The sequence below is a fragment of the Schistocerca piceifrons genome, chromosome 8, assembly GCF_021461385.2.
Source record: "Schistocerca piceifrons isolate TAMUIC-IGC-003096 chromosome 8, iqSchPice1.1, whole genome shotgun sequence".
Lineage (NCBI taxonomy): Eukaryota > Metazoa > Arthropoda > Insecta > Orthoptera > Acrididae > Schistocerca > Schistocerca piceifrons.
In genome coordinates this window covers 188,611,484-188,638,729 of record NC_060145.1, presented here as the reverse complement: position 1 = coordinate 188,638,729, position 27,246 = coordinate 188,611,484, and the positions used below count along the sequence as shown (strand labels likewise).

Genomic DNA, 27,246 nt, shown 5'->3' with positions numbered 1-27,246 from the left:
CAACATTAAATTTTCTGCTCTTGTTCGCCACTAAACCGTTGTTTTCGAACATTTATACGATGCATTAATAAAAAATACCTGTACTTTTTCCCGTACAGTCTCCAGTTCTAACAGAACGCCATTTACGTTGGCCGTAACAGCACTGGAATGTGGACTGAAATTGACATAAACTTTACGATGGAATGGGACACTGGCTGGAAATATGCCAACTAAATTACTACGTGACAGTCAGCTGTTACGAATCGCAAACAATTTATTTAAAAGTCCCTTATACACACCAAAATTTTTATTTCTGAGCTGTAACATGGCTGAATCGAGTGTGAAAGCTGTTATTGTAACGTAAAATAAAGCGTTCACCTAAAAACATGTTAAAAAACTTATTGTGTCTAAAATTAATAAGTAAGTGTTAGTTGTTAATAAAAATATCAGAGAAAATGTCCTGCGAATGTTAAATGTTCAGATACAGACAGTTTACTCTGTGAAATAACCAATGTGAGCTCCTTTACTCTTTATTTATACAGTAATCTTTTTTCTTTGATTTTGTTATTGTCTGACAATGGCTGATGAGAGCTGGAAGGTGAATAAGTTCTGCCATAGCAAATCTTGGTAAGAACGTATTTTCGTTATGAAAAGCAAGTAAAATATATGCATTACAGACTACATCAGTTTTTAGTTTACAGAGGCGTTCTGCCATAATATTCGTAAATGAAGAGTCAGTGCCCTGTCAGGGCCTACAGTGTAGTTAAAAATAGAGGCATAAACTTTTACGTCATTGTTCGACAGTATTGATGGCCAGTGTCACTCATTTAAAAGATTTAAATGTGTAACAATCAGTTCAAACCCATAGTATTACACATGAGACAAATTATAATTTATTACCACAACTTACATATACTGGCATGTCAAATATGTTTTGACAGAGTCTTGGTTATGTTAAACTGTGACTGAATGCTAAGGTCGAACCAGATTATACACTCTCAGAGTTTTAGATGTGAGTGATAGTCTATTGGTAGTGGTATCTACATCTATGCACCACCTGCTATTATAAAAGCTGTGTGGCTGTAATATATCCAATTATTTTCTTGGAATATATTTGCAAAAACACTTGCAGGGATATTAGTGCCATGAACTGGCATCAGTAATGGTAGATACTATGAAGAAATAATAAAGTGAATGATGGAGAAGGATGAAAATAAGTCTCATTTGAATAAGAAGACATAACAGCATAGATCATGTAATGTCTTTAGAATAAATATTAACGTACCAATTTTTTACTGTAGTCACAGCATTTTTTAATCATGGTTAAAGCAACAGCTGAATAGTGTGTGAGAAGGAGCAGTGGCTTTAGACAGATGTTCATTATTTGAACATGATTATTATCTACTTCATTAAGAAAGAGGAGTAAATGCACTATAAATATTGCTTATAGCAACACTACAGGACCAGTCCATTATTTATAAAATAGTGATCTTTTCCTGAAAATTAACTTTGGTATTATTTGTACCAGTTCATCACTGAACTTGCAGTATGCACAATGATGGAAGCACTTTCCATTCCCATTTAAATTCACGTAAGAAATATTAATTCGAATTTTGGCTGTGGATATGGAAAAAAATGTAGAAGTCTGTATTTTATACATTGAGAAAATATCCCAGTGTAGACCAGTATCCTATAAGTTAGTAAACTTTCCCACCAACATTCTGCTATAGTAATATATAGGCCTATGTGGAAAAACATACAGTACAGCTGGCTGAAGAAATTGTGTAATGCATCAACTACAGAAGGTTGTTTCTTATTTCTGTCCTCTTTTGTAAATGATTTTGCATAATTCCTTTCATAATGATATGATTCAAGTAAGTTTACAGGCTATATATATTGTGATTGTGAAAGCTACTACATTTTGATTTCATTTGATTATTGCAAGGAAATCCTGTTGGGTGTTGTTAGGTGTTGTTACACATGGAATGAGACAAGTCACAATTACAGTTTTTTTTTTTATAAATACGTAGTCTATTACTTACAATACCATAGATAATTTAAAAGAAACAACAGGATAGTTATTAGCGTTATAATACTATATTAGATTTGAAATATTCATTTGTCTTAGAATGAGTGGGTAACTGTCCAATCATACAGTATTTGTTTGAATGCTAGTATCGGTAATTTTTGTACAGATTGTGAATCTTATTAAATATTTGTGCCCCATGAGTTCACAATTGTTCAGTGATTTTGACAGTCTGTGGTCTGAGGTCTAAATGCATCTGCTCCCTCTTTACCGGAACAATGTACATTTTCTCTTTGTTTTTAACATTTCTCTTTCTTTTTAACATTTCTCTTTGTTTTGCTTCTGATAACTTCTTTGTTGTGTAAATTAAAACATAGTATGTGTATAAGTTTATTAGAGTCATGATCTTTTGTTCACAAAACAATGGTTTACACTGTGCCTTATAAGGTGAACCAGTAATTACCCTAATAGCTTTTTCTCTGCAGGATTAAGATGTCATGCACACAACTAGAGTTCCCCCGTAAAATACTACCATATGTTAGTAGGCTTCGGAAGAAAAAAAAATAGCATGTTCTAACATACTTTTTGGGTACACAGTCCATAAATTGCCTAACAGATAAATTATTATTGACAGCTTACCACTAATATATTGTACATGTTGACCTCAAGATAATTTATTGTCTAAATATACCCCCAAGAACTTAACATAACTAGAATCAGCTGACAGAAGCTTCTCTTTCAGACTAAAACACATGCACAGTGTTTTGTTGACATCAATAAGAAGAGATTTGCTTTAAATCAGTTGGAAGCTTGGTCCATTGTCTTTGCAACACACATTTAAGGCTACTGAGATGATTACTACAACTAAGAAAAGTTGTATCATGTGCATATTTAACTGGACTAGACTTTATAAATGATGGCAGATCATTGATCATTGTTAGGAACAAAAAAAGGGCCCAATATAGATCTTTGGGGAACACATGCCTTAACTTGTTCTGTTCTTGATATTTCCTTGCCAACAAAGACAAGTTGCCTATGGTTCTGTAGATACGATTTTAATAGTTTAAGCCTGTCACCTTCAATGCCATAGAATTCAGTTTTCTTCTAGAAGTGGTGTGTGCTCTACACAGTCAACAGCTGTATTTGTATTTGACTACAGAGTCTATAACATCGAACATTGACAAATTTTTCTTAAAACCACACTGTGAGTGATTAATTAATTCTAGACTTTCAAAGTAAACATATAATTATTGGTGAATTACATGTTCCAGTAATTTAGAAAAAATTGGGACTATAGAAATTTGCCTGTTACTTGAGGGTGAGTCAGTACCTCCTTTTTTATATATTGGAAGTACCCTTGACATTTTTAGCTCATCAGGAAAATGTCCCTCAGCTATGCACTTGTTTATACAATGGGATACACAATACAGTCTACTACTTTCTTTAGTATGTTACAAGATATGTCACATATATCTGAACTGTCTGATGGTTTTATCTGTTTTACAGTACGAGACTAGGAGAGACCTTGGAGAAGGCAGCTGTGTGTATTAGCCGGTAGCTTACAAACAGTTTCTCTGATGAACTAATAACATGTTTGATAATAGAATTTCCTACTTCCTGAACTGATTTAATAAAATAATTATTGAATTTTTTGGGATATGTATTAGTTTTCTTGTTTCCTTAATTTTTAGCAATACTATTTATTAATTTCCATGTGGCATTGCTCTTGTTGGTGAAACTTTCAGTAGGCTACTGCTGAAATTGTGTGCTTTTTTGTCTTCTGCAATGGCTTTTTTGTACTCATCCCATATTTAAGACAGACTGATCTGGCATGGTCAGTCTCCAGACATTTATATACATTGTGCAAAAGTATAACTTGGTTCTTCATATTTGTTAGTTCTTCACTATACTATGAATTTTGTTTATTTGTGGCCTTGCTTTTGAAGTCTTTTCCATTATTTTACATTTCTTTATGGGAATGCTGTAATTAAATTGAGTCAAAAATGCTTTAAAGAATCTTTAAAATGTCAGCTTTGCTGACAAATCATTACATAAGCCATAATGTGTATCACCATAAAACTGGTCAAACCAGTTTCTGTCTGCAAGGGACTTACAAAACCTAACAATTTTATCATTTGTGACATAACTGGTGATTACAATTTTTGGGACAGGTCTTGCAATATTATCCTTACCAGCAGAGAATCTAGTTTTACAATCTGATCCAGAATCATGGTCCGAGAATGGAAATACTGTCACATCATGATTCTTCTGTAGTTTCAAAATTGACAAAAATTTTATCAAGACCTGCTTCATCTCTTCTGCATCTATTATTGATGAAGTGTATATTGCATTGTCTTCAAAAAGTTTTCAGCTCAGTGACACTACGTTTGTGTGCCATTACATCAAAATCTGAATTTAGATCTCCACCTATTACAATGTCATAATGCAACCATTTTGGCTCTGTAAATACATGTAACAGCATCTCCAGTTTTTTCTAGAAATACACTGGTGATACCATTAGGTGACCTTTACAAGGATTTTATTACTAACTTAATACTATCAACGACTATACCAAGAGCTTCAAAATTCTGTTTGTCACACAAATATTCTTGATCCAACCTGTTAATAGAACAACTGAGTGACTGGCTAATATAGATTGCTGCACCACCTCTTATATGCAATTTTCCACAGTAACTATTTGCTATATTACAGTTATCAAATTTTACAACTATAAGTTCACCCTCAGTAGCCCAATGTTCACTCAAACAAAAAATATCAAATTTATTATCTAGGCCAAAAGTATTAACAAAAAATTCTTTATCTTTTATTCCTTGAATGTTCAGGTAGCAAATTTCAATCTCAAAGCTGTTATTCCCTTCAGATTGAAGCTTTTGGCGAGAAGCTACAGTATCTTATACACTATTTATCTTATGGGCTTCTTCATTTTGCTGCATTCTACTAAAAAATTATTTAGACAGAGAGGAAACACTGTGTTCTGCTTACCCATAACTCTAGACACTGCTTCTTCAACTACATTCTTTTCCCTCCTCCTGATGATACAGCAGTTATTTTTGCTGGTGAAACTCTTTTTATGGCTTATGATGATTCTGCTACAGCTGCTTTATTTTCCAATGCTGCTACTGCTAATGCCACTGGTGATAGTGATACTTTACATGCTGGCGTTGATGTCAGTTCTTCTTCATGAGGTGTTGCCAGTGATGTTTCTCCCTCATATTGTATTAATCCACTCTTATTTTTATTTGTCATTGGCAGAAAACCTAATGCAGGTATGCAATTTTTTCATGGATGTCTGCTCTTTCAGTTTTTATGATCTGGAGAATTTCTTTGCCCAGCGCTCTCTTGCCTAGCTGGTTTCTGTGCAGTCCATGTCTAATAAAATGCTCTCTGATACATCTGGTTGCTGCAGTGAAAGTTGTGTGCACAAAACTACTGCAAATCTTCCTGAATTTTCTGTTTGTTGTGACAATTTCTTTATTTACACAAGAGTTTTCAGTTAAGTCTTGTCTGTGTGGAATGCTTATAACAAATACCTCAGCTTGTGAAGTTTTCCCTAGCTATTCTTTTAGTGCTTTTACTGCAAGGCTACTCTGGTTTTTGTGCGCATAATTTCTTCCTTCAATTATGACACAGTTCACACTGTTTTTTTACTGTGGTTTCACAGTTCTTTAACACTTCTCATAAAGGAGCTCCAAGCATCAAAATTCCAGTGTCTTTATATTCTGACTGGATACCAGACATGGCTGTAGGTAGTCCCCTACCATGACTCATTGATAATATGTATATTTGTTCTTTTTTCTTTGCTGTTTGCTTTTCTGTCTTGTGTTCTGTATTTTCACATGTTGCACTAACACGATTTTTATGTTTATTGTTACAAGGCAGTAATGAGTTTTCAATGAAAGTAATCAATTTTTGAAAATGTTGTGTAACTGGATAGATAAAAAAATCTTACCAAGCGGTGACAAAAGAAAGCATATAACAAGGTTAAAAAAATGTGCAAGCTTTCATAGCCAGTGGCCTCTTCTTCTGGCAGAAGGACTGAAGAGGAAAGAAAAGGGTGAAGGAAAGGGCTTGTGAGGTTTAGGAAATGTGGAGAGTTTGGAAAAGTTGCCCAGAAACCCAGGTCAGGAGAGACTTACTGGATAGGATAAAATAGAAAGCCTGACTTTTGGGGAGTTCACCAGATGAGATTTGAAAACTTGGGAGCTTGTAGGTGAAAGGTATGGTAATAAGCAAGATAGATTCCTGAGAAAATATCATGCAAGAGTGAATAAGAATGGAAATTATGTGGTAGACGTGGGTGCGGTGAAAAATAGACAGGTCAGAAAATGTTATATAAAACTAAAAGGGAATTAAGAAAGGAGTAGTTACTGAGAAGAAATTCTGAGATCAAGGAAATTAAGATAAATCTAGGCCACTTACAGAGTTTTAAGAAACTGGTATGTGGGGGAAGAATGCAGATGGCACCTGTGGTGAAACAGGCTGTAAGGTCATGACTGCCATGTTGTAGAGCATTCTCTGCAACATGATATTGTGTGTTAGTATACGCCTTTTTCTATATCCGTTCATCTTAACTGGTAACTTAGTGACAGTCATATCAATGTAAAAGACCGAACAGTGTTTACCCAACAGATGGTACATGAAATATGTCATTTCCTAGGTGGCTTTCCCTTCTATAGTATAAGGTTTGCCAGTTACAGGCCTGCTATAGGTGGTGAAAGCAGGCTGCATAGGGTATGTTTTACAGCGGGGACAGTCACAAGGGTAGGAGCCATGGGGCAGAGAAATGTGGGAGCATAGGCTGTGACCAGGGTGTTGTGAAGGTGCCAGAAAGCTATTCCAGGCGTGGTGGGAAAAATGTTGGACAGAAAGAAACTCACTTCAGGGTGGGATTTTAGGAAGTATCTCATAATAATAAAAAACAATAGTTATGCATGTAAAATGAAAGAAATCAACTAAAAAATCTTATGAAAAGGAAAGTTGCCTCTCACCATATTCGAGAAATGCTGAGTCGCAGATAGGAACAACAAAAAGGCTGTCACAAAAGATGGTTAAGTGTGGCATCAATTGCCTGAGACTGCAGTTGTGTGTGTGAGTTGCATTTATGTATATGTGTGTTTTGTCTATTTTTGACAAAGGCCTTACTGGCCAAAAGCTTTATTTGTGACAGTCTTTTTGTTGTGCTTGTCTCTGACTCAGCATCTTTGCTGTAAGGTAAGTGGAAACTTTCCTTTTCATAATATTGTTACATTCCATCGTGGATTTTCCATTCTTAGAAATCAAATAAAAACTGATGATATTTAAGAAATTTAACTTGATAATTTTAGACTTATAATAAGAGAAATAACATTTACAGAATGAAATAATCAGCATAAACTTATGGTATGTAAGAAAATATTATCTGATTACTTGATGCAGGTGTTCAAAACTTCTCGTACTATATAGAAGCAGTTTGTCTGAAATAACATTTTATTCTCCTACTATATAGAAGCTTTATAGAAGCAGTTTGTGAAATAACATTTTTACTTTTGTTCTTAATCCCTCTCAATTTGACTTCTTTCACATAGCTTGTTGTATAGAATAAGTCCCATGTGCCTCACACCACTGTGCCCCTTATATAGCCATTCACTAATTATAGGTACATCATTGGAATAACGGGTCTCATGATGATGGATTTCTTTCTTTCTTTCTTTTCAAAAAAATTTCATTTTCATGACAAAACTAACTTTTTATGAATATAAATACAAGGCACTGACGGGGTACTGAGCTCCAGAAATAGATGTTAAGTGAGAGTAGAGGCACTTTTCTCTTTAACTTATCTATCTTCTTCTGTGTAGTAAATATTTATTTGTGTGGAATCCAGTAAAAAAATTACTGTCAAAGAGTGTATAAGTGCAAAGTATGCTCCTATTAGTGTTTTAATGTTACATCCTTTATTCAGAATATTAAATGTGCAGCACAAACTGCCTGCATATTTACTAACTTTTATTACTTATATCCCACTGAAGTGTGTTATCTGTCCATACTTCGAGGAATTTAGTTTATAGTTAGTTTTTTAAATTAGATATCATTAGTTTATAGTTAGATTTTCAGATTGGCCATCATTTATCTTTGATGAAACTATATGAGTTGGGCAAAATATACATGATTTTGTCCTTATTCAGTAACTGTTTCTGTTTAACCAATTTACCATTGTGAAATTAGTATTAGAAATCATGTATGAAGTTCATTAGCACAGTGATTTGAATGCACTAGCATTTAACTGTGTGAATCTCAGTATTCTCCCAGATAAACTGACATTTTATAGCAATGGATAATGTTATATCTAACTAAATTAATGCAGAAAGATGTACTTAGTAATTTAACCAATGTAGTCAAGTGACACTATTCTGACCGGGAAGCAATCATGTATGAGGCTCCCCAAGGCTCGATTTTAGTTCCACTGTTGTTCCTTGTATATATATATAAATGACTTCCATCTAATATACAAAAAGCAGAGTTAGTTCTTTTTGCAGATGTTACTAGTATTGTAATCAATCAAGGCATACAGACAGAAACAAAACAAAAGGTAAAGAGCATTCATAAAAGTATTATTTGCTGCTTTTTTGTGAATATCCTCACCCTTAGTTTTAAAAAGACACAAGTGTGCACATCTAGGGGCACTAGGCCTACAGCAATGATAAGTGGAACACATGGTGAGAAAATAATAAATATTATGTAAACTTCAAAATTCTTAGGTGTCCATACTGATGAGAATTTAAACTGGAAAAGCATGTTTTGGATCTCCTAACACAACTTAGTTCAGACATATCTGCACGTAGAACGATTACAAATTTTAGGGGGAGATGAATCAGGAAGTTGATGTTTTTCACATTTTCATTCAATAGTGCCATATGGAATAATAACTCATATACAAGAAAGGAAGTCTTAATTGTTCAAAAACATGCTGTAAAAATAATATGTGGTGATCACGCATGATCATCTTGTAGACATCTATTTAAGGAGTTGGCCATTCTGCCTACTCAAATTTTGAAGTAAAGACAGACATCATCCGCCATCACAGTCGGACATCAAAATAATTCAATTTTTAAAGTTGAAAATTAGTGCCGGACCAGGACTTGAACCTGGATCTCCCACTTAACGGTAGTGGCTGCCTTAACTACCTCAGCTGTCTGGACATGCTTCCTGTCTGAGCCAAATTTTCAACTTGACACACACACTAGTACCATTCACTGTCCATTAACCTACTTGTTTGCAGCATATCCTGTACAAGAGGTTTGCACCCTGTTGTTCATCTGCACACACACACACACACACACACACACACACATACACACACACACACACACACACACACACACACACACACACACACACAAAAAACATTACTAATGAAATAAACACATTTCACAAACAGCACTACCTAAACACTATTCAATACTTCCACACAAGATGAGATTTAGTGTCACATGTGAAATTAGCATCATTACCAAGATTGGCTTACAATAGATAAGCTTGGCATGAAATTCTGTGAAGCCAAATTTTTGAAAGCTGCAATTCATCATTTTGTCTGGTGATCACAGTCATAATTTAACTTAAGATTGTAATGTAGCATTATGGATAGTGTGTCAATCTACTGTGTTTAAGGTTATAGTTCAAATCCCATTAAATGCGACATTTTTTTTTTATTTCTTATTCTTTGCTACCTCATTTGCATCATCATACTGACTGTTTTATTTGCTCTTATTTTTCTTCTTATCCTTCTTTTTTCGTCTGGATCTGTAACCAAGTAAGAATTAGAACTGCTTATTGGTTGGTAATGTGGCAGCTCATGCAGCCAGTGTAATGATATTTTCAGGTAACCCATGACAGTGAGAAACTACAGTTTGCTTTTAGTACTGAAACTGAATTTTTTCTGTTTTGAGTTTGCTCATAGAGGTCAGCTTTAATTACTGTGAACAAAGCAATTATGATTTAGTACTGCCACTGATTGTCGACTGCCATTTTCTCGACTACATAAAATATTGGAAGGCTGTAGTTAGCTTAGTACACAAATTTAAATTCAGAGCTACAAAACACGTCCACCGCAGCTGTCACTCATCACTTAAAATCAGGTGCCAACAGGACATCTCACATTTCCGATATAACTCGAGGTGGCCGCTACCATTGTTGCTCTGTGTTACACAGTAACACCATTCGTGAAGTGACCTGCTATGTTGTGTGTCACCCATAATCAAGAGATAGCCAGCAGCCAATGTGACAACACTGTAGTGGATAGTGACAGACCTCAAATGCCAAATAGTTTTAAATGGACCATAATTAACTAACAGTATACTGGTTCTGTCCATCTCCACAGCTCAGTGGTCAGCGTGTCTGCTGCGTGGAGAGCCTGGTACTGCCTGGCTTTTTCCTTGGTAGGAGCACTGAAATCTTTGCAGTCAGCCTCATGGTACCAATTGGAGAGTTGCTTGTATGAAAAGTAGGAGCTCCAGGTTGTGGAAAGGTGACAAGATCTGGAGAGTGGTGTCATCCAGGATCTTCATATCATGGTCATATATTGATTTCTTAAGGACCTAGTATATGCTTCATAGGATCAAGATGGACCTGTGGCTGTTAGCATCACTTATTTCACCTTTTTTAAAGAGAGGAACTATTTTTGCTGTTTTGAAAATTTGAGGGAATTGGGTCACTAGCAAAGAGCCATTTATTATATCTGACAGGTTGAGAAGGTAATCAAATGTACCACCAAAACCACATGAGTGAGAGTTTGGTTTCTGTTCTGTAATACTGCATATTTCACCAGGGATGACTGGATCAAGAAAGAAACAATGAGAAATCCGGAACGAAATAATGACGATATTATGAAAAGAATAGATTTCTACTCATCATGTGTAGGATATATGGAGTTGCAGACAGGCACAACAAAAAGATTGATAAACAAGTGAGCATTTGGCCAAAAGGCCCCATCTAAAGTACACACACACACACACACACACACACACACACACGCTCTGTCTCTGACCATCAAGGCCAGACTGTAAACAATGATCACACAGAAGCAGTCTGGGTGTCAGGGGTAAGAAGAACGCTGGGGTGGATATGGTGAAGGGTAGGTGAGAGGGAAGAGAGAAGTAGAGGAGTGAAAAGAGATTGTGGGTGCATTGGTGGAGCAGGAGCAGGGAAGGTAACACAGGAGTGAAGGACAGGAGCTAATGAAGTGTCGAGCCACAGGGCTACAGAAACAAGATCTATTGCAGGGTGCAGGTATTCTCCCCCCCCCCCCCCCCCCCCCCCCTCCCGCCATTCAGAAAAGCTGGTGGTAGGGATTCAGATGGCATAGGCTGTGAAGCGGTCAGTGAAGTGTAGAACATTGTGTTCGGCAGCATGTTCAGCAACTATATTGTCCAGCAGTCTATTGGGCACAGTTTTCAGTGGCCATTTGTGCAGACAGACAGCTTGTTGGTTGTCATGCTCACACAGAAAGCAGGGCAGTGGTTGCACCTTAGCTTGTAAATCACATGACTGCATTCACAGGTAGCCCTGCCTTTGGTGGGATAGGTGATGCCTGTGACCGGACTGGAGTAGCTGGTAGTGGGAGGTTGTATGGTACAGGTCTTGCATCTAGGTCTATTATAGGGATATGAGCCATGATGCAAGAGGTTGGGAGCAGGGGTTGAGTAGGGATATACAAGGACATTGTGTTGGTTTGGTGGGTGACAGAATACCATTGTGGGATGGGTGGGCAGAATAGTGGAAAAGATATTTCTCATTTCAAACATAATCAGAGCTACTCGAAACCTTGACAGAGAATGTGATTCAGTTGCTCCAGTCCTGGGTCGTACTGAGTCATGAGGGTAATGCTCCTTTTTGACTGAATGGTAGGACTTAGGGAGATGGTGGTTGACTTCAGTGATAGGCATGCAAGGTGTGTCTCTGTACAAGGTTGGGAGGGTAATTTCAGTCTGTGAAGGCCTTAGTGAGACTCTTCATCTCATCACTACAGATACGATGGCCCCATGATGCTAGGCTTTATGGAAAGGTCTTCTTGGTATGGAATGGTTTGCAGCTATTGAAGTAGAGGTATTATTGGTTGTTGGTAGATTTGATGAGGACAGAGGTACTGATGTGGCCATCTTTGATGTGAGGTCAACATTAAGGAAGGTGGCTTGTTGTGTTGAGTAGGACCATGTGAAGCAAATGGGGGAGAATGCTTGAGATTCTGGAGGAATGTGGATAGAGTGTCCTCACCCTCAGTCCAGGTCATGTAGATGTTATCAGTGAATATGAAGCAGGTGAGGGGTTTGAGTTTCTGGTTGGTTAGGAAGGATTACCCTAGATGGCCCATGAATAGGTTGGCATAGGATGGTGTCATGTGGGTGCCCACTACTGTACTACAGATTTGTTTGGTGGTGATGCCTTCAAAGTTGAGGTGATTGTGGGTGAGGATATGTTGGTCATGGTGACCAAGAAGGAGGTTGTGGATTTAGACTGTCAGGCATTATGAAAGGTAGTTTTCAGTAGCAGCAGGACCATGGTAATTATGGATGTTACATGTTAGTGTAAAAGCAAGTGGCATCAATTGTGATGAGCAGGGCACTGTGTGGTGAAGGAACAGAAACTGTGGAGAGTCAGTGGAGCAAGTCATTGGTCTCTCTTATATAGGAGGATAGGTAATAGGTTGGAAGTATTGATCTACAAAAGCAGAGATCCTTTCAGTGGGGGCACAGAAATTGGCAACTGTGGGGCAGTGTTTGTAGGTGGACAAATCTGACAGCTGGTGGAGTTCTCTGCCAGATGATCCCTGCAGTTGAAAACCACTGTGGTGGAGCCTTTGTTGACAGGTAGAATTATATGGTCAACATCAGTTTGTTAGTGATGTATTGTGTTTTCTTGCTGCATATGTAAGGTTAGCTTCCATGTTGAGGGGTTTGGGGAGTGATTGTGAGGCAAGCTCAGAGGTTAAGAAATCCTGTAATGTTAACAAGGGGTGGTCTGGGGGCAGTGTCGGATATGGGAGAAAGAGAGAAGATCTTAACAAGTCCAGCATGATAGAATTTGGGAGTGGACCAAAAGGTATTGCTGATATTTCTGTGGGACTAAGGGTTTTGGAGGAAAGGTTCATGACTGTGTTTTGGGTCTATTGAGGTTCTGAATTCTGTATGGTGGTGAGAGGGAGTTTCTGAGGATGTGGTAAATGTAACAGGTCTGCTAGTTGTGGCTTGTCAGCTGTGAGGGGATATGGGAGAGGTTTGGAGGCTGCTGTCAACAGGTTGGAGAATTTTTTGAGGTGGCTTTATGCATACTATTCTAGTTCCTGGAGGGCAAGGGTTTCAATGTGAGAGATGAGGTCCAGGAATCTGGGATTGCAGAGCAGAAGAATTTTATGGAGGGAGAGGAGGTGTTTCAAAGAGGTTTGGATCCAATTTACAGAGTTTTGCAGGACTAGACTGGTGAAGTCTAAGGACTGGCGGAAACTGAACTGATGGAAGCGATTTTGGAAGGAGGGGTTGCAGCTGTAGATGGGTATCGTATTTACTCGAGTCTAAGCTGCACTTTTTTTCCAGTTTTTGTAATCCAAAACACTGCCTGCGGCTTAGAATCGAGTGCAAAGTATGCGGAAGTTCTGAAAAATGTTGGTAGGTGCCGCCACAACTAACTTCTGCCATCTCTTGAGACAGTCACTGTCGAAAAATGGTCAAAATGGCTTCAAATTAAGCATTTAAATTTCTCACTCTTATGTAACACTACACAGGCGTGCTTTGCAGGCACAAATATAAATACTGGCGCCAAAACCTCTGCGTCAGTAAATAAATTAAAAAAAAAGTGGAAGACGAGCTTTTTTCTCCGCCCCGAGTTTCGACCACTGCATTTTCATACATTATCCAACAAAGGAAATACAAATTTCGTATTGTTCATCTTCGAATGTAGCAGCATTTCAATGTACTACGAAAATCCGACTGGCAAGACTGTTTGGGATGTTTGTCAATATGGGAAACTCTTATTAAGTTCTGAATTTTTTCCTACCAGTGAGCAGAGATGGTTGCTAATAGGAACTTTTATGAATTGTGAATCACATGCAGTATTCTCTTCACCATAAGAATAATACGAATATAAACATTTTGTCATGTATTCTTTCGTGTTTGCAGCTATCTCATTTAAATCCTGTCTGCATAATAAACTACAAAACTAGAGTGAGACAACAGCAAACGCGGAAGAATTCACTTATCATGTTATGTTTATATTCGTATTATTCTTATGCCTAATAGTGATACAGTCAGAAATGAAGTACGGCAATTGACTAAATTTTTAAATTTAAATGACTAATTTCGGTGCAGAATGTAATGTACTAAAAGAGGCGTTTGCAAAGATTTTCAAACGGAGAAAAATTTTCGCTAAACTCTCGTTTAGAACATCATCTACCATACGCAGTCTATTATTTGGTTCTTGTTGATCATTATCAAAGAAAGCAGCAAAACTTTACATATTCACATACACCTTTTCCTTTAATCCAAATGAATACAGACTCATTTACAGATATTTTTCTCCTGTTACGTGTATACAATGACAATGGGGAAGGGGACATATATACAGATTTACCAAAGTCTTTATTTGCAAGTTCTCCAATATGATAGGTGCGGTAGGCGATAATGTCTCTGTCTACAAAACTTTCAAGTCCTGGAACAGTAGGTACTCCTGTACCACCTTGTACAATGGCTACAGTGAGCCAACCATTACCATGAGTAAATGTATCGTTAATGTCAATGCTGAAATTAAGTCTACATCCACAGAAAATACATGGTCCGTCGTCAAGTGCAGTAGCAGCAGTATTCTTCACTGTATTCTTCTTCTTGTCCGCAGCAGATGTTGTGAATTCGATGTTCTCAATTGTTTTATAAATTGTGTGTCTCTAGCGACGACGATATCTTCTTATAAATTGTGTGTCTGGAGCGACGACGATATCTTCTGTATAGCAGTCTCTTGCCATTGTTTCGCTAATGAGACGATTCCTCTCTTTTTTTAAAAAGAAGAACTGTAAGCGGCGGTACCGCGCACAAAAGCAAGCCATGCAGCGACAGGCCGTAAACACTCATTATCAGAAAGCGACAACAAATGCATGGCACAATACAGTAATGCATTTTCAGCTTAGAGTGACGTAAATACCTATAACAAAGAGAATGGCACTTATCAGATCAAAGAAAAATAAGCAATCAATTCAAACCAGACGAAGCACCTGGAAAAGGAAGGGTACCCTTATAAATACGGACAGAGCGCCTGACGCATAGCAAGGGCTACCTGGTAAAGCTTAACTGCTAAGCTTACGACTCAAACCAAACTACTGTAGCTGTATCGTCATTCGTTCGACCTAAATTACGTCTCATGTTATAATGGACCAACTTTGTTTCGATTTGGAGGTGCGGCCTAAAACTTTTCTCTCTCCTTGAATTTAGAGTCTCATTTTTCAGGTGCGGCTTAGATTTGAATGCGGCTTAGATTCGAGTAAATACAGTAATTTGGTGGTAACACCATTTGCGGAAATAGCATGAGCCAAGCAACAATGCAGGAACAGTACGTGGGACTGGGTTGTGGCTCAGGTTAAGGAAACTTTTCTGTATTGTTACCAATAGAAGGAGCAAGAATCCATGATGGAGGAGGTCAAACATGAGGGAGTAGGGCCGATAGTGAGGGTGAAAAAGAACAGAAATTGATGTGAATACACAATGAGATCAAAGACAAATACAAATCAAAAGACAATATTGTGGGATTCATGTCAATTGGCAGAGATGCATGAAGAAGAAGATGTGGCTGTACTGTAATCCATTCACCATAAGAATAAACCTGATGTAAACAAACACAAAAGCGATGATTGGTCAGTAGTGGTAACACATGTACACTGGTGTTGTTACGCTTTTGGAAGTAGGTTCTACTTATGTATTAGATATATCATTATTAAGTTATGTTACATGAACTTTAAGATATTCAAATTTATTAATAGCCATCAATGTTTTTCTTAATCACACTTTAGCTACGTAGTTTTTATTTCAAAAATCGTGTACAGTCAGTCTCTGCAGTGTTCTGCTCTGATTGTTGTGCTGTTAATGCACTGTATGAAAATGGCTGAGGCTGCTTTCTGTTCCATAGTGAAACACGTGTGTGGAACACAGTTGAAAAGTGCTGAGAAATAGGCTGTTCTCAACGTTTTTCATAAATTTACGGAAATAATTGGCTTTGAAGTCTTCATGGAGTTGTATATAATGCAGCAGACCAAAGCAGGAAGTCTAGCACAGATGGTAGTGTAATGGAATGTGAACATCCTATGGTTATTCCTACCTTGGTTCAGATCTCCCTATCATTTTTTCACGTTCAATTAGAAATATCTACATCTCGTAATTATAAAACTCAGTCATTTTTTTATGAATAATGCACGTCTTCTTGTTTCTAATTACATATTGGAAGTGAAATTCCTGTTACCATTTCAAATACAAATTTTTAATCAATGTTTTATTAAAAAAACTGTTCATGAAGGCTGTTTAAATTAAGAAAACATAACAATTTAATTTTTAAGACAAAAATGAAAACCCATGTCCTCTTTATATGGACTACGTCTGTAGTTTTATACAACAGCGGTAGATAAGTATCATAGAAACATGAAAAACAGTCATCTTCACAGCATCGAGTGCATCATACAAATTCTGCATTTTTACATTTGCTACTGTACCATTACAATATGGACCCAACAGAACTGATTTGGAGCCAAGCTGCAAGATTTGGCCTGAGAAGTAGAGATGGGTAGTTCGAGAACGAACGGGTGCAAAGGAACGGTTCACCAAGGTGAACAAAAGGACCTAGGAATGAATTTCAAGGAACGATCGGTTCATAGTTCACTTCGGTCGCGGCAGTCTACTTATAGTTCTCGGGAACGAGGAATGATCAGTTCATAGTTCACTTTGGTTGCGGCGATCTACTTATAGTTCCTGGGAACAAGGAACGATCGATGCATAGTTCACTTCGGTCGCGGCGGTCGCTTGGGCAGTTCTCGTTCCAGCGTTGGTCGCGTGCTCATCTCAGTCTCGGTCTCCCTCGGCCGCACTCGTCGTTCTTCGCGTGACCACCTGTCTCAGTTCCACTGCCGACTGCTCCACTGCCAGTTGTTCGTTTCATTCACTGCGCTCGCCCATTTTACATGTGTTCCAAACTGTTCTTCCACTTGGGACTGGCTATTCAGCATCCATGACCGGTAATCAAAAAGTATTTTATAGTTATGTAAATTACATAAAAATCACGTATGTAATAGGTACATCTTTTCAGGTAACAAAAGGGCATATCAGCTCACTTCATTATATCGATGAACAGCAGAAGACATACTTATAATAAGGCAAGTTTTTTTGTTATTCATATATTTTTTGGTTTCATCGACTTGATTCAGCAACTAACTTTAAATAATTTGCTTAATTTATAGTGTAATAAAATTCATATAAAATGATTTTTGTGTATCTTTCATATATAAAACATTGTATCTTTCATATATAAAACATTACATTTAGAAAGGCTCTAATTATTTTTAAGTTTGGTTGTTTCTAATTTGCATTACCTGCTAGTTTGGTTTCTTTGAAAAAAAAAAAAAGTGGGTTGTGGGTCATTTTGTCTCAGTAGCAAAAGCAGTGCTTCTCCATTTGAAAAGACATGGATTCCCATTAAATCGTATTTACTTATTATCTCAAAAACATTTGTTCAGAAGGAGCTTTCAAACCAAAAACTTTATTACTGCGAACTTAATTATTATTATTATTGCTGCATTAACTTCAATAATGTAACATAAAAACCTAACTTTTACTAAGCATGTGACGCAAGTATGATGAGAAAATCACATTTTATTTTATGCTTCCATAAAGTCTACTTCGCCTACGAACTCAGAGACAATGTGAAGTGTATATAGGGTGTAAACTATTATTGTTTACAACGTGGCATAGCTATGCAGTGGAAGTCAAAGCGAAGAATTTTATAGAAGACACTTGTGGTCTATTAAGTTGGGAAACAGCCAGCAACAGGTTTACAAGACTACATGTGCTATAGCCCATGCGCGTCGCGTGAGATTTTCATGCTCTCTTCTCCAGCTCTCTACACATCATCGTTGATTGTTTCGCCATTGTTGCTTGCATTAGCTTGTTATTTCTTCACTTCCTAATTATTACATGTTTGTTTGTTATATCTGCTCGTAACGGGCAACACATCGTCCGTAATTGGCGAGCAGTCTGTACTCGTGACCGGTTTTCCATGCGCCACCCTATATTATTTCCCTGCGATCAGCCACACAACGCTACAGTTGGCTAAACGAGAGGTTCTGCAGAATCACAGAAATTACTTCTAAAAGTGTGTAAGAATTCTTTCATTTGCTGAGTACGGGCTTGGCGACCCCGGGGTCCTGAGCTGGGGACTGGTCAGCGCCGCCAGTCTCCTGTCACCGTAAACCCCGGACATGCTTCAGCGACCACCGCATGGCGCAGCGGTGGAATGTTGTGTACTGTGGGGAATGGTAATCTTGGCTTGACCGCCTGGATTGCAAGGAAGGTAAACCTCTATAAAAACCCCTCAATCTTACGGTGTGCTGCGCGCCTATAAGATGCATGGCTGTTGGGGTGGAACAGTCGCAAGCGGGCAACCTCTGGGGCACCTGCCGCACCCCAGTTGTATAAGGCTTACTCAGGCACGCGGGGCTCTGTCTGAGCAGACCTTTAGTTCCCTAGCTGCTCGTGGGACCACAATGGACCCTTCGACCTCTACGTTTCCCCCTACCAGTGGATTGGGTGGGCCACTGGCAGGAAAACGCACCCAATCGAAAAAGCGACTTCGTGCTGAGAGTCCTCCAGCGCCTGGTGTTACTAGAGATTTATCAGACTGTCGTAACAGAGCACATGCTGCTATCCAGAATGTGTTTTTGATTGTCAAACCGAAGGAAGGTAGCTTTGAGAGAGTTTCTCCCTTTTACATCCACAAGGGTCTTGAGGGAATTGCAGGAACACTGAAATCTGTGAAGCATCTGCGCAATGGGACTCTGTTAGTTGAAACTTCTAGTTCCCGTCAAGTCACTTCTCTTAGGAAAGCAACCTGTCTCGGAGAGTAAGCTATCGAGACCGAGCTCCACTCCACTTTGAACTATAGTAAGGGTGTTGTGACATGTAGGGACTTGGTGGATATCCCCAAGGACGAGTTGAAATCTGAGTGGGCTGACGAAGGTATTGTCGACGTGCAGTATATTATGAAATGAGTCGATGGGGACCTAGTCAAATCTGACTTGTTTATTCTCACGTTCAATTGCCCGAGACTCCCAGAGCATGTTAAAGCGGGTTTCTTACGTTTGCCAGTACGGCCATATTTCCTCAACCCAATGCGCTGTTTTAAATGTCAGCGCTTTGGGCATACTATGTTGGGGTGCAATGGGATAGCCACTTGTGGTAAATGTGGTCAGCCTGCCCATGAAGGAGCCGATTGTTCATCGCCTGTGAAGTGCGTGAATTGCTCTGGGAGTCACCCTCTCTGGAGCCGGTTCTGCCCCATCTATCTCGAGGAACGGAAGATACAGGAGATCAAAACATCTAAGCGCATCCCCTATGGTGAGGCCAAGAAGCTCTTTAAGGCCATGCAGCCTCCTGTGTTTACAACATCTTTCGCTTCCACTCTGCAGAAACCGGTACAGTTGGCCACTGTTGCTACACAAACGGAGGTTGCTAGTGTCAGCACTAATACCTGCATTTGCCAGTGCACTTGTGCTGCTGCGGTTGTTTTGCAACCTGCAGCTCTCCCCACAATGTCGGACAAGGCCGTGGTTGCTGACATTGGGGTACTTCCTGCCCCTCCCCATAAGGCACCTTCTGCCCAGGCGAGTAAAGCGCCAACTGTTGACAAGGTTCTGCATTCTAAGCCCCCCAAGACGAAGACGATGAAGGTGAAGGTTTTGCCACCTGAGGAGACTAGTCAGGGTCAGTCCGGTGACGATGCCATCATACTATCTGACATCTCCCTTGGGTTGCCATCGGAGCTGATGGACATTGATGTCGATCGGGGGCGATCTTCTCGCCCCAGGAATAAATCTCTGGCCAGTACGGGCTCTCCTCCAAAGCACAGGGGCAGGGTGAAAATTCAGCCACCCTGATCACTGGCTCCCATATTACAGTGTAACCTGAATGGGTTCAGGACGCGTGTGGCCGAATTACAACTCCTTGTACGAGAGCGCCCCTTGTGCTTATGTCTCCAAGAGACACATTTCCGGGCCACTGATGCTCCTTCTTTACGGGGCTATACCGTGTATCGAAAAGATGATCTGATGGGGGAAAGGGCAAAGGGTGGTGTTGCGGTTTTTGTCCATGACATGCACCACTCATCTGAGCTCCCTCTCGTTACGGACTTGCAAGCAGTTGCAGTTGACCTTCTTGTGGGGCGGAGGCTCACAATCTGTTCCGTTTACTTACTGCCTCAGGATGCAATAGACTCTAAGGCTCTCACAGACCTTATTACCCAACACCCCCACCCATTTCTCCTTCTGGGGGTACTTCAATGCTCGTAATGTCTTATGGGGCTCTACGACTACTTGCCCCAGGGGCTGCATTCTGGAAAGCCTCATGGCATCCAAAGAACTGTGCATCCTCAACTCTGGTGCTCCCAATCATTTCTGTACTGCTTCTGGGTCGTCGTCAGCTATTGACCTTTCCTTTTGCTCTCCAGCACTCGCGGATTCTGCTCTGTGGGAGGTTGCCGCTGACCTCCATTCTAGTGACCACTTCCCCCTTTGGATTCGCCTCCTGGATGAGACTGCGGCATTACCAGTGCCGCCCAGGTGGCACCTCTGCAGAGCTGACTGGACACTTTTCAGCAATTTATCTGTTTTGGAACACTGTGCCAGCGTCCACGAATGGGTCGACCATTCTTACAGCCGTGATCTCCCATGCTGCTGAATTGTCGATCCCATGGGCCTCAAGTCATCCCAAGAGGCGCCCTGTCCCTTGGTGGACCACTGAGTGCCGCTCAGCCATCCGAGCCCGCCGTGCAGCTCTGCGCCGCTTCAAGTGCCATCCCTCAGCTGACAGTCTTGTGACCTTTCGGGTGGCAAGGGCCAAGGCGCGGTGAGTGATTAAAGAGAGCAAACGACGGTCATGGCAATCGTTCCTGAACTCCATCTCCCGCTCCACTAGTTCTACAAAAGTATGGGAAGCCATCAGGAGGATTTCCGGGAAACGCAGCCAACTACCTGTCACGGCATTGCTGCATCAGGGTTGTCTATTCACAGCGCCGAGAGACATTGCCCAGACACTGGCCATGCATTTTGCCGAATCTACTGCCACTATTAACTGTGATCCAGATTTCTGCCGCTACCGCACTGCCATCGAGAGGGATCACTTGGACTTCTGGTCTCCAAATTCTGAATCCTACAACTGCCCCTTCACAATGTGGGAACTGGATTCGCCGCTGTCTGTGGCTCATGATACTGCGCCAGGTGATGATCAAATCCTGTACAGCATGCTGCAGCACTTGTTGCTGCCATCCAAGGAAGTTCTCCTGAATTGTTTTAATATGATATGGTCATCCGGCACATTCCCTGACTCGTGGAGGGAGGCGATTTTGGTTCCCCTCCTCAAACCGGGAAAAGACCGAATGCATCCCAGTAGTTATCGGAGTATTGCTTTGACGAGCTGTGTCGGGAAGGCATTGGAACGCATGGTCAACCGTCGCCTGGTTTGGCTACTCGAGACCAGGCAGCTCCTTAGCCACTCTCAGTGTGGCTTTCGGAGATGTCGTTCAACTATAGACAACTTGACCCTGCTTGAGGCGGCCATCCAGCAGGCCTTCCTATGTAACCAGCATTGTCTAGGTGTATTCTTTGACATTAATAAGGCGTATGACACTACTTGGCGCCGCCTTATCCTCAGTCAACTCCATCAGTGGGGCTTTCGTGGCCATCTCCCCATCTTCATTCGGTCCTTTCTTTCCTGCCGCCTCTTTCGATATCGGGTTGGTAATGTGCTATCTGACTTGTACGTGCAGGAGAATGGTGTTCCTCAGGGAAGCGTTTTAAGTGTCACCCTCTTTGCCATCGCCATTAACAGTATCACGTCCACCATCCGGAGTCCTGCCCAGTGCTCCTTGTTTGTTGATGATTTTGCTGTTTTCTGTTCTTCCTCCAGTCTTGTCACTGCTAGTTGGCAGCTGCAGCTTACGATAAAGCGATTAGAGGCATGGACTGCGAAGATGGGTTTTACCTTTTCTGCAGACAAATGTGTGTGTGTTCATTTTAATCGTTCTCGACGTGCTTTTACTTCCCCTGAATTGTGTCTGAGGGACACCATTCTTCCTTTTAGAGACACTGTCAGGTTCCTGGGCCTCACTTTTGATTCCAAGTTGTCGTGGTTGCCACACCTTAAAGACCTCAAGGTGCGGGCCCTGAAGGCGCTGAATATTTTGAAGTGTCTGAGCCATCGGTCCTGGGGAGCAGATCGGGCACGTCTGCTGCAGTTTTATAGGGCTTTCGTCCAGTCGCGTCTTGACTATGGATGCACTGTGTATGGGTCAGCGAGGCCTTCGTATCTGAAGATTCTTGACGCAGTACACCATGAGGGTATCAGGCTGGCTACTGGTGCCTTCCGTACCAGTCCCATCCCCAGCCTGTGTGCTGAGGCAGGGGAACCGCCGCTCGCCATCCAGCGGAAACTCCTCATGGTACGACGGGTGTGTCAATTCCTTGCCTGTCCTACCTCCCCTGCATACCCTACTGTTGCCCGACCGCCTATGGAACGTCTCTTTTCCAGTCGTCCAAGGGCAACGAGACCATTTGGATTCATGCCAAGCATTTGCTTGAGTCCCTTGGTGTGGAGCGTGTGGCACCCCAACTCCAGGGTTTTACCCGCCTGCCTCCCTGGTTGCTCCAGAGGCCCAGCATCCTTTTAGACTTGTCAGAGTACCAGAGGAGCTGCACTCCCGCGTTTGTTTTTACCTCCTTATTTTATGATATTTTAAACCAGCATGCAGACCATGTACCAGTATTTATGGATGGCTCTAAACAGGGGGACTCTGTTGGTTGTGCTGTTGTTTTCCCTGATCGAGTCATCAAGTTACGGCTTCCTGCAGCATTTACCATCTTTGATGCCGAATTGTTTGCGATCTTGCGGGCATTGGAGCAGATGAGATGTGTTCCCAGTCTTAAGTTTCTCATCTGTTCTGACTCCCTGAGTGCCCTTCAGACCATGCAACACTTGTACACAGCGGATACGGTCGTCCAGAACATCCATGATGCCCTACTCCACCTGCAACAGCAGGGGAAGGAGGTTTCTTTCTGCTGGGTGCCGGGGCACGTGGGTATTAGGGGAAACGAACTGGCGGATGCGGCTGCCAAAGATGCATGTTCCCTCCCTCACGTTGTTCAATGTGCCGTCCCCCTCCATGCTGTTACCACCCTTTTGCATTTTCGTGTTATGTGTCAATGGGAAGAGGAGTGGCTGGCAGTCGGTGAAAATAAGCTGCGTCTGGTCAAGGCCACCACGCGGCCATGGCATACGTCCTACCAGTCATGCAGGAGGGATGAGGTTCTCCTCACTCGCCTCCGCATCGGGCACAGTCCCTTAACGCACGGATTTTTACTCCGGCGGGAGGACCCCCCAATCTGCAGTGCTTGTGGCGTCCAGATAACTGTCCGCCACATTTTACTTGACTGTCCTTTATTCTCTGACCAGAGGGCGGTGGTTTCCTTGCCACCGGATTTGCCCTCTATTTTGCGAGACGACGCAACGACTGTGGTTAAGGTCTTACGGTTTTGTGTCCTGTCCAGTTTGTTGCCTCGGATTTTAGGGAGAGGATTTTAATGTGCTGCTGGGTGACTGGCTCACCCAGGTTTTAGGTAAGAGGTCCGCCAGTCACGATTACCTACTTGTTTCCCTTCGATTTCTGTTCTCTTTTCCTTGTGTTTCCTTTCCTTTTTTAGTGCGTTTCTTCTCCTCTTGTTTTTGCCTCTGTATGTGAGGATTTGGAACAGCGTCAGGTCTGTGTCTTTTAGCCGTTCTCCTTGTTCGCTGTCCGTCTTCGTCCCTTCACTGCATGTGTTCCTGTTTCTATGCGTTTGGGCGCTGATGACCACGCTGTTTAGCGCCCGAAAACCTCAAACACACACACACACTCTCTCTCTCTCTGTAAGAATTCTGTAATGAATAAAACTTCTATACTCCAGGGGGGAGGCAAGTGCCCCCTCTTGGGGCCCTCCATACTTCAGTCACCTACACTACTAGTTTTCAGTTTTTCACAAGAACCATATACCAAGCGCAAATGAACGGTGAACGAGTAAAAATGAACGGTTCCCAAAAAAAGAACTATCATCAGTGAACTAGTTCCCAAGGATGAACAAGTTTGCCCATCTCTACTGAGAAGTAACAAGACTGTTAAGCTCCCAGACATACTGGAACTAGGGCATGCAGATTTTCCACATGCCACTGCCGAACGCTGGTGGGATATACAAGGGCTCGTCGTAAAAGAAGAAGAGAAAATATTGCACCTGGTTGGCTTCATGGATTCTGTTGTTGATAGGCTCATTATCAACATAGCAAGTGACACTTCCAGAACTGAAATATATTTCTCAGATTCGGGTAAGGAAGGAGCTAAGAGATTAACAGACTGTAAGTAATACCTTCAGTGGCTTCAATATTTAACTATACAGAATTCCTGACTTAACCACAGGCTAATTTTTCCGCATAAGCTGTGTGTAACGTAAGAGAGCTCTTACGTTACACACAGCTTATGCGGAAAAATTAGCCTGTGGTTAAGTCAGGAATTCTTATTTTTAATTGCAATATTGTGCCAGCTAAAAATGATAACGTGTTGCAGTTTCCATCTAGTCATCTAAGGAGCGTATTGTTGGACATTTGCAGATTGTGGGACATTTTCATTCTGCTTAAAAGTTAAATGACATTCGAAGCTGTATTGCTCCTTTGCTCATCACTTTTTACATGTGAACTGCAACTGGCCACGTCACTGGAGGCTAGCTGTACCAGTTGACTGGTCAGTGCTGTCCAAGTTTTTGAAATGCACCGGTAAAGCTGTTGTGCCTTACTATCACTAAGTCGATGTGGGTGTAATGCACAGCACAAAGTGTAGCCTTATTATCATACTTGACATTATAAGAGACAACTTGGCTGCAGTCCCAAGTGAAACGGAAATCCAATGAGGTTCCAGCAAATGCAGAAGACTACAAAGTGCAATGTTTACATCAGGTTTATTCTGATGATGAACGGATTATAGGTGAGATAGTATTTGCATAATGAAATAAGAGAGGGGAGAGAGTGGGGTCTAGGGAGTGGGTAAGATTTGTGGGATGAGATACAAGTTTGTGTGGCACAGGAAGGAAAATAAAATGCATAAATATATGAGACCGAGGCACGAAGAGTGATCAGTCTGAAGGCCAAGGATTGTTTATATCGATGGGAGTTATGTGTGACATGAGATGCTGCACCAACAATCAATGCAGCCATGTAGCTGTGTGTCACATGTAGATCACACCAGTGTTACAGTGTGGCTCATAAGTTAGAACAAGTATGTTTATAAGGTGACAAGTAAAAAATAAGAAAGAAGAGATAGGGAAGGATGGACACTGAATAAAGTAATTCATTAGAAAATAATAACAAGGTAGAACAGCTCTTGGTTGCAGGATGGAACAAGAGCCATTAGGTAAAATCCAGGATGGAACAACAACGAAGTTATGAAAAGGATGGATTAGACTCGACATGCATTCAGATGGTGCAGGCAGTGAAGCTGAACCCAGCTCCACATACTGTTCCTGCATTGTTGTCGGGCTTATGAAATCTCCCCAAATGGCCTTACCATCAAATTACTCATATATGGGTGCAACCACTGTCTCCTCAATGACCATCTGTTAAGATTCTGCCAGTCCTTAGACCTCGCCAACATAGTCCTGCAAAACCACTTAAACTGGAGCCAAATTGCCTTCCAACACCTCTTCTCCATCCATAAAATTCTCCTGCTCTGCAATCCCAAATTCCAGTATTCCATCTCACACTGAAGTTCTTGCTCTCCAGGAATTGGAGCAACATGCACAAAGCCACCTCAGAAAACTCCCTAGCCTGTTCACCTCCTACCTTGGACTACCACTATCCACCATTTGTACAACAGTCTCCCAAGCTCCCCCACAACCACTTATAGCTCACAAACCCTGCCTTGCGGACTACTACATTTACTACAAATATTTTTTCACCACCGACCCTACCAATCACACTCAACCCAAAACCAATGATGAACTGTGCTTGACTCAGTCCACTCCTCCATGATCCACCCACACTGTCCCTAAACCAATCCCTGTTAACATTCCAGGATTTCTTAAACCTAGATCTTGCCTCACTATCATTCCCCAAATCCCTCAAAAGGTAGCTTAACTTAAGAACTGCAGTCCAACACCTAAAACAGATGTCAGCCTTACAATCCTACCTGATGACAAAGGCTCCAACACTGTGATTTTGAATTGCAGGAATTACCTGGTGGAGGGACTCCACCAGCTGTCACTTTTGTCCACCTACAAACATTGCCACAGTGACCCCATTTCAAAATCTCTCCCCTGAGTCTATCTCCATTGCACCCCTACCACTCCCCACACTCGTACCTTCTATATGTTTCATGAAGTCCATAAATCCAACTACCCAGAACACCCCATTGTGGCCATTTACTGTGCCACCACTGAGAGAATCTCTGCTCTTGTAGACCAACTCCTTCAGCCTATTACCCATAACCTTCCCTCCCCACCCTCTCCTCTACATAAAAGACACCAATTATTTCTTCCAAGACTCTCCATAGGTCCTATTCCTTTTATACACGGTGCCCTGCCCATCATTATTGATTCCACCTTCCTTTATACTAACATCCATAATTACCATGGCCCTGTTGCTACTGGACACTATCTTTCCCAGTGCCTGACAGATTCCAAACCCACAATCTCCTTCCTGGTCACAATGACCAACATATCCTCACCCACAATCACCTCAACTTTGAAGGCATCACCAACAAACAAATCTGTAGTACAGCAAATGGCACCCATGTGGCACCACCCTATGCCAAACTATTCATGAGCCATCTGGAGGAATCCTTCCTAACCACCCAGAATCCCAAACCACTTGCCTGGTTCAGATTCATTAATGACATCTTCATGATCTGATTCATTAATGACATCTTCATGATCTGGATTG

General features: G+C 41.1%; 1 long non-coding RNA gene across 1 annotated transcript in view; it reads left to right on the top strand.

The window, feature by feature from the left end:
* Positions 1-558: 558 nt before the first annotated feature.
* LOC124712531 overlaps positions 559-27,246 on the top strand; it is an 84,089-nt gene continuing 57,401 nt past the window's right edge. Inside the window, exon 1 of the long non-coding RNA XR_007005589.1 lies at positions 559-606. This is a non-coding gene — a long non-coding RNA (uncharacterized LOC124712531). The remainder of the gene's footprint in view (positions 607-27,246) is intronic.